Here is a 7,579-nt window from a genome sequence, read left to right as displayed (position 1 = left end):
TTTGATAAGCTGCCTAACAGCAATGCCTATTTTTAATACACAATTAAACAGTGTCCCTGGAGAAGTGCTATCATCTCCATGCCATAGGCCAGATGCTCCAACATATGAATTTGCTCCAGGGAAGTCTGAACATGCTCTTTGGCTATGAGTAACTGTTGTCGTACGGGAATAGAAACCAAATGGGTGGGGAATTAAATGGACTGTGTTGGAATATAGCATGACTGGCTAGCTGGAACTCTAAACAGGACTATCCCACCATGCAACATTCTCTTGCAGGTCCCTTCCTAGTCAGATCCTTGATACAATCTTACCTGACTGGAGAATCAGATTCTGAGCATCACTGAGGGCAGATGTCTTCTCTTGGTTCTTTGCATCCTTCTGCTGGTAACCACAGGAATATTGGCCAGCATTCCTCAACGAAGCATTGATTATGTATTGAGCATTTTGAGATGTTGCTTTCTTGAATGAAACAGGAGCCCCATCTTTACAGAAAAAAAATCTGGTCGGCACAACCTCTGATGGAGACACACATAGTGCTGTGATAGTTTCCCCTTCATGAACCAAAGTTGATTTCAAGAATAATCCAGGAGCAGGAAGTTCACCTGGAGAACGAACAAATGGAAGAAATAAAGAAAGAGCATAAATTAATGCAGAGAGTAAATGAAAATGTTTCTGCAATGCAGGGTGAACATTTGAGTAATCATGTGCAATTGGATTGTTTTGTCTTACTGTATCACTTTTTAGCACTTTTTCATGATTGCTTATTGTACACTGCTTTTAATTATTTCTTTTGGGGGAAATTGGCATGTAAGTGTTCTACTCTGTTTCATTTATTTAAAGCATTTTAATGCCACCTCAATTTTTATTTAGAAATTTTAGGTTGTAAATTCTCAATTTAATTATTGATGATGAAACAAAACAGCCCTGACCTTCTTTGATAATGAACATTTAGCATTAAACATGTGGTTCGAGTAGAGGAAGAATCATACACCATACTCTGCAATCCTGCACACACTAGTGCACACAGTCCTGCACAGTCCCAAACTCACCTGTAGAAGTGCAAAGCTCTGAATCTTTGTCTTCACCCAAACACCAGTGATTTGCAAGCAGAGCACCTGCAATAACATCCATGCAATATGTTTATAAAATGTTTTAACTAGTAAAAACAAGGGCAGAGCACTGATTTTATAATGCTCCTAACCTGATATTTTTGCTGCAGCCTTTTTGAACTGGCTTTAGTGTTTTCTATCCCTTGTAGTTTCCAATTATACAAATAATACACATATAAATGAGAGGCAATACCATATAATTGCTAACATTCCTATATGCCAGAGCACCTCCTATTCTGGTGCAGTGTTTTTTTCTGGGTGCAAAAGGAGTGTGTGGTGTTTGAAAGCATGTGCGAATGCAGAGCTGAGGAGAAACCAATAAAATTGCCCCTTTCCATGTGTTTCACACTGTTCATTCTACCAACACTTATTTAATTTGTACATTTACATTATATGGTTGTGTAACCCAGACACTCTTAAACTGAAATCTTTGGTTCTCTTGCAGATAGTAATAGAAGAAGAAGAAGAAGAAGAAGAAGAAGAAGAAGAAGAAGAAGAAGAAGAAGAAGAAGAAGAAGAAGAAGAGGAGGAGGAGGAGGAGGAGGAGGAGGAGGAGGAGGAGGATAGATGTTTTCATGAAATGTCCTCCACAAATTGAAGAGGAAGGCCTTATTTCAGTTTATTCTTTAAAATGTATTTTTTGAAAACAGCTTGGCTTTTCTGCAGTTTTGGGGGCAATCTTATCACAAGATTTATCACATGGGCAGCTTAGGATGCAGCAGATCTCTCCCTCAGCTGGGCTCACCATGCAATAAGTCCCTCCATCTCATGCAAAGATATGCTTATCACAGCTCAGCTAGTTAAACTGAGGGCACTAAGTCCTCCAGAAGGCTGTTGCAGGGATGTGGCAATGAGCAGGTGACTTACACTGGAACATAAGCTCATTCAAATCAGTCTTGAGTCCTGGCAACCTCACACAGAACAGTTTTTTTAAGGCTTCTTTTTCCACTGCCTCACTTAGGCAGAGCAACAGCCCTTTTGTTGAAAATGGTTTGGATCTGGTGTAGCTTCAACACAGCTTAACTTGTTCCAGTATGCTTTATGCCATCTTCTTCTGTGTAGGACTTAGAATTCATAATGGAAGCTTCAAAGAACCTATTGTCACACAGCTTGCCACATTCCCAAAACTAAAAATCCGGACATGCTCCCTCACACGCGCCTGAATTTCCCAAACATATGGCTACCCTAAATATGAGTACATATCTCTATTTGAGTTACAGGTAGGTAGCCGTGTTGGTCTGCCATAGTCAAAACAAAATTTTAAAAAAATCCTTCCAGTAGCACCTTAGAGACCAACTAAGTTTGTTCTTGGATGCACACGAAAGCTCATTCCAAGAACAAACTTAGTTGGTCTCTAAGGTGCTACTGGAAGGAATTTTTGTTTGTTTGTTTGTTTGTTTTATCTCTATTACAGTTGCATTTTTAGAGTCTAGCAAAAATAATAATCCTACAAGGCATTTTTCTGAGAACATTTCAAAAATATGTTTTCTATTAGTATTCCATTTCTCCCTGTTTTAGTAAAAGGCTATCTTGAAGCATTTGCTTCTATTATTTTCAGCATTTCTCTATGCTGTTTCTGTTTCCACTTGCCAGGTAGCCTTAGAAAGACACTGGTTTCGGGCAATGCGAAAGGATGCAGAATGGGAGCCTGGCTGCCAACTCATTCCCACTGCAGAGAAAAGGAAAGGGAAAATGAAAAGCTGTGCTATTTCTGGAATGCTGGGGGATTTCTCCTCCACTTCAAGTAATTACATAGAATTCTCTCACTAGTTTCTCTGTTCACTAGTACCATGGAGAAGTACAAGAGGCTATTTGTACATAACTCTCATTACTTAGGAGCCATTTCTAGAATCCTGCCATTTGTCCATAAAATGATTTCCAGAAAATGTCAAAGTTCCAATCACTGAACTATTTACCCTTTTCTTTATTTTTAGGACAGCATTCATATACATTCACACCACACAAACACACATTATCTTTTTTTTAAATATATATATACATTTTATTAACGTCAATAAGGAGAAATACAAAGATTATTGTCAAATATCTATTTTTAAAATCCAAACTAAAACATTAATCCAGGGGGGGTAAGAAAGGAAGAAAAAGGGAGAGAGAAAGAAAGAAAGAAATAATAAAGGAATTAAAAGAGAAAAAGAGAGAAAAGTTAAGAAGCTAAAGAACTTCTGATTCTTCATCTGACTGCTACATAAAAACATCACTCACTTCATCTACTCCAGTGTAACACCCCATAATGCCACCCTCTATAAACCATTTATTCAGTCCTCATATCCAAATAACATTATTCCATTTTCTTTTCCACGCAAAAAGTATGGGACTGGTTTCTAATCTTTAGTAAATGTTAAAAATGGCTTTTCTCTGATAAAACATGTAAATTTCACCATCTCACCTAAGTCCATTAATTTTGACAACCACACTTACACACACTCCTAGGAAAGCTCTGGTGGGGATTATGGAGCTACGTTTCCCCAGATCTTTCAAGAGGTTGACCATATCCATGAATTCCCTTCCCAGTTTCCCAAACTTACAGAGAACCCAGAAGAGATTCATCAGGGCAGAGCAGGAGTTGGTTTGCCAATCTGATGTTTGTCCACTCTTCCCCACCTCTGACTCTCAGCTCCTTCTACTTCTCTCACAGATGAGACGGAAATCATGACTTTGGCAGCATGCATGCTTCTGTCCCCTCCCCTGGGGAACACCCCCACCTGTGGCTGCAGCTACGACGCAAGGATGTATAATTTTATACTTTTCCTTCAGGTGAACTATTCAATGTATCTATGACCCTCAGGCACTTTCACTTAGAGATAATATTTGATGGTCAGAAAGGCAGCATTTTCATCTGTTATCCTATTTCGCAGCTCCAGAAACCCCTCTGAAAATGAGTAGATTAGTTCACATGATGGTGCGAAGATTCAGACAAGAATTGCTGTGAAAAATTCATTCCAGGGAAATAAATCGGAAATCTACCCCACCCCCCGAGAAAAGTATTCCGTCAAGATAAAGTGGATGGGGCTGCATACCAGAAGCCCATGCCCAACATGGAGCTAAAGCACCCCCTAGGTAACATGGCCTATAAAGAAGGGAGAGTGCCTGGGCTGCATTGTGAGACCTCGTGGGCCAGGTTTATGCCACAGGGCCTTGATCCCTAGTCCAGCAGTCGCTGATGTTGGAGTTGAATGAGCAACAGTTTTGTAAGGCAGGTGACCCTGTTCCTTCCTGCTGTCTGGCTACCAGTTTCATCTTATTACATTCTATCTCAGCTGTGAAGGTATTATGTACTGAGCTGAATCCTAGAACAATAGGATCCAGAATGCAGCAGTCTGACTGGTCCGCAGGAGCCACCCAATCCAGCTCCAGGTGGAAGTGAATCCACAACCTGATTGGCCTGCAGGAGCAGCCCGGAATTAGCCAATCACATGGGGCCATTGTGTAAATAATGTATATATAGCAGACGTCTTGGGGAAAGTTTCATTCATTTGCTACTATGAGCTGAATAAAGAGCATGAAATTCACACTTGACTCCAAGTATATTTCAGAAGGATTCAGCCATTCTATTAGTATCCCCAAGGAAAGGGTCCCCAGGTTCCTTGGGGATGTGGTAATTTCTGTGAGCCTTTAGACTTGTTTGTGTCTTGGGAGGAATGAGGTGTGTAATAAGAACGCATTTGTGGAAGAAGAAGAATATGTGTATGAGAACTATTTAGGAGCCAGGATGGAAGTTGCCGGAGGCTGGATTGGTTTTACACTGGTGTCGGGAGCCTCCAGTCCAAGGGCACACCAAGGCCCATCATGTCTCCTCATTTGACTGGAAGTCCTGTCCACCCATCCTACACCTGACATCCTCAGCATATTTCTGATTTTAACCTTTTAATATGGTTTTTATTATATTTTTATTGTACAATTGTTGTGAACCACTCTGATATTTTCATATGAATATCAGTATATAAATATTTTTCTATATAACTATAGCCAGGCCTTCAATGGAACAACTGGGAGATTCAGATGAGCCCCCAGTTGTCCCTTTGTTGGAGCAAAGTATGCCTTGCTCAAGGAGAGGGGAGAAGTTTCTCCTTCTCAGTTTCTCTTTGAAGCCATGTTGTGCTGTTCCTGTGAGTCCTTAGTTTTGGAGGTTGAAAGGAGTGTCATGAAGTGGCTTGCAAAACACAGGGCTGCCACCCCCCCTTGTTTTTTGGTTCCCACGTTTGGATAACGTCTGAAGGGATTTTAACAGAATTACGTCATGTGATGGACAGGTGGGTTGCCCTGTCCATCTATCAAAGCTGGCTAATGGGGTTGGACCCCAAAAGGTTCCCCATCATGGTCTACCAGCTGAGGATCCCTATATAATTGTATTTCTATCTGTATATCTATTTCTCTATTCATTTACATAGAATGTGGTTTTTCTAAACATAGCACACACCGGGTGGCTAACATATAGGCACAATACAAAGCAACACAAAGGCTAAACAATTTATTTGGTAGAAATACATATAATATTTTAAAACATAGGCATGTTAAAATAAGCAGCAAATAATATAAATCCCAGTAGACAAAAGGCTATACATTGAAGATGTCCATTAATACTATGCAGACACCTTTGCTGTTTTGTTTTCAGTACCTGCTATAAAAACTTCTGGCAAGCTAACCAGACATCATGAACTCAAGCCATTTATTGGAACCTTAAAGGTCAAAACCAGTACTTGAACTGGGCTTAGTAAAATACTGGAAACATTATTGCAAGTGAATAAATGGGTGAGAGAAGGAGGACAGACAAAGAACATTCTGGAGGCATTTTCTTTTCTTCCAATGGGATTTCCTAGTTTCTAGGTCCAGCCAAGCAGCAATTATACTTCTCCATGAAATAGGTGATGATTGGCGCTGAGACCAGGAGAAGAAGCACCAATAAGTAGCGGAGAATCCAAATACAGGGAGGTATTGTCTGACCTGGATCGAATAGAAAAAGATCAGAAAGGTTTGGGTGTCTATTCAGATATAACCAGAGACAGGGAGACAAATCAGAAAATAGACATTAACAAGTTCCCTATGGTTTGATGCTTGTTGGAAGAATGTACAAGTGTATCATAACTCTTTTCCTACTCTGGTTATATAATCCTATTGATTCTCTCAAATACCATCAATCAATCAATTTATATTATATATAGCCAAAGACCTTTACAATGGAGGAGGAGGAGGAAAAGAAGAAGAAGAAGAGGAGGAGGAGGAGGAGGAGGAGGAGGAGGAGGAGGAGGAGGAGGAGGAGGAGGAGGAGGAAGAGGAGGAGGAGGAAGAGGAGGAGGAGTTTGGATTTGATATCCCGCTTTTCACTACCCAAAGGAGTCTTAAAGCGGCTAACACGGGGGTCTGCAACCTGCGGCTCCGGAGCCACATGCGGCTCTTTTACACCTTTGCCGCGGCTCCGGGGCGGATACGCCTGTCCACTTCTCCAGCTGGCCAGCGGCAGCGGCCGCCCTCCAGCTGGCCGGCGGCCCGCCCTCCGGAGGCTGAGGGTGCTGCTGCTGTGCTGCTCTGCTCATGCGTCGTGCCTCGTTTCTGCCAGCGCAGGCGCAGCAGCAGACAGCAGCAGTTTCCCTCCAGAGGTGTGGCTGCTGCTGCTGGTGTGGAGCTGCTGCTGGCTGCTGCATCGAGGCGACGACGAGGTAGGCAGCTGTGGGCTGGGCCAGGGGCGGCGGGTGGTGGGCGAGGGCAAGGGGGGAAGCCCTCCTTTTAAAAATGGTCGAGGAAGCTGCACCTGTTTCCCTACCGCTGCCTCCTTCACTCCTGGTTCCGCTCGCGGGCGCGCGTCTCTCCGCCCCGGAGCAAGGCCGGGACTCGCCCTTGCCCGGGACCCGCGTCTCAGGAGCCAATGGGTGCATGTGTCGCGAGGGGGCTTGGAGGCTCCTAGGAGCTCGAGCACGCACAGATGTGGCTGCTTTAAAAGGCTGCATGGAGGAAAAGGCAGTTGTGCGTTCTTCCGCAGCAGCGTCAAGCGGAGCCGCCGCCGGACCTCACCAGGCAAGGTTAGTCACGTCGCCCCCGCCTTCCAGGGCGCAAAGCTGGGCTGGCTGGGCAGAAACCACCGTCGAGCTCTCTGCCTGCCATGGGCGGGGGGCTTTGCAACCCCCCAACGAGTCCCTTGGGGTGGGGGACTGGGATTGGGGAGGGGGAGTCCTCTGCCGCTGCTTCCTCAGGTGTGTTGCTTAGGCTGCCGGGCGGAGCGCGGGAGCGCAAGTTGGCCGCCTGCGCCGCGCCCTCCGGCTGTGGCCTCTCCAAAGTGGCCTCTCCAAACGCGCGGCGCAAAGAGCGGCGCCTTGGCTTTGCCCCGGTTTGGTTGGGCAGCCTGTGGCTGGAGGAGATCCGGGGGATTCCTCCTCGGCAGCTGAAAGAGGGGCTTGTTCTCCCGCGCTTTCTTTTCTCCCAGTTCTAGGTCACTCGACCCACAATAGCACTTCTTT

General features: G+C 44.1%; 1 long non-coding RNA gene across 1 annotated transcript; it reads right to left on the bottom strand.

Moving 5' to 3' along the window:
- Nucleotides 1–584: 584 nt before the first annotated feature.
- On the bottom strand, nucleotides 585–3,760 carry LOC117058383. Its single transcript, XR_004427859.1, has 3 exons — nucleotides 3,656–3,760; nucleotides 1,050–1,115; nucleotides 585–602 (listed from the first exon to the last, which is right to left on the bottom strand). It is a non-coding gene; the product is annotated as an uncharacterized LOC117058383 (long non-coding RNA).
- Nucleotides 3,761–7,579: the final 3,819 nt, after the last annotated feature.

The sequence above is a fragment of the Lacerta agilis genome, chromosome 14 (assembly GCF_009819535.1).
Source record: "Lacerta agilis isolate rLacAgi1 chromosome 14, rLacAgi1.pri, whole genome shotgun sequence".
NCBI classification, from domain to species: Eukaryota; Metazoa; Chordata; class Lepidosauria; order Squamata; family Lacertidae; genus Lacerta; species Lacerta agilis.
Note: the sequence above shows the minus strand (reverse complement) of the source record. Positions and strands in the feature narration are given on the sequence as shown.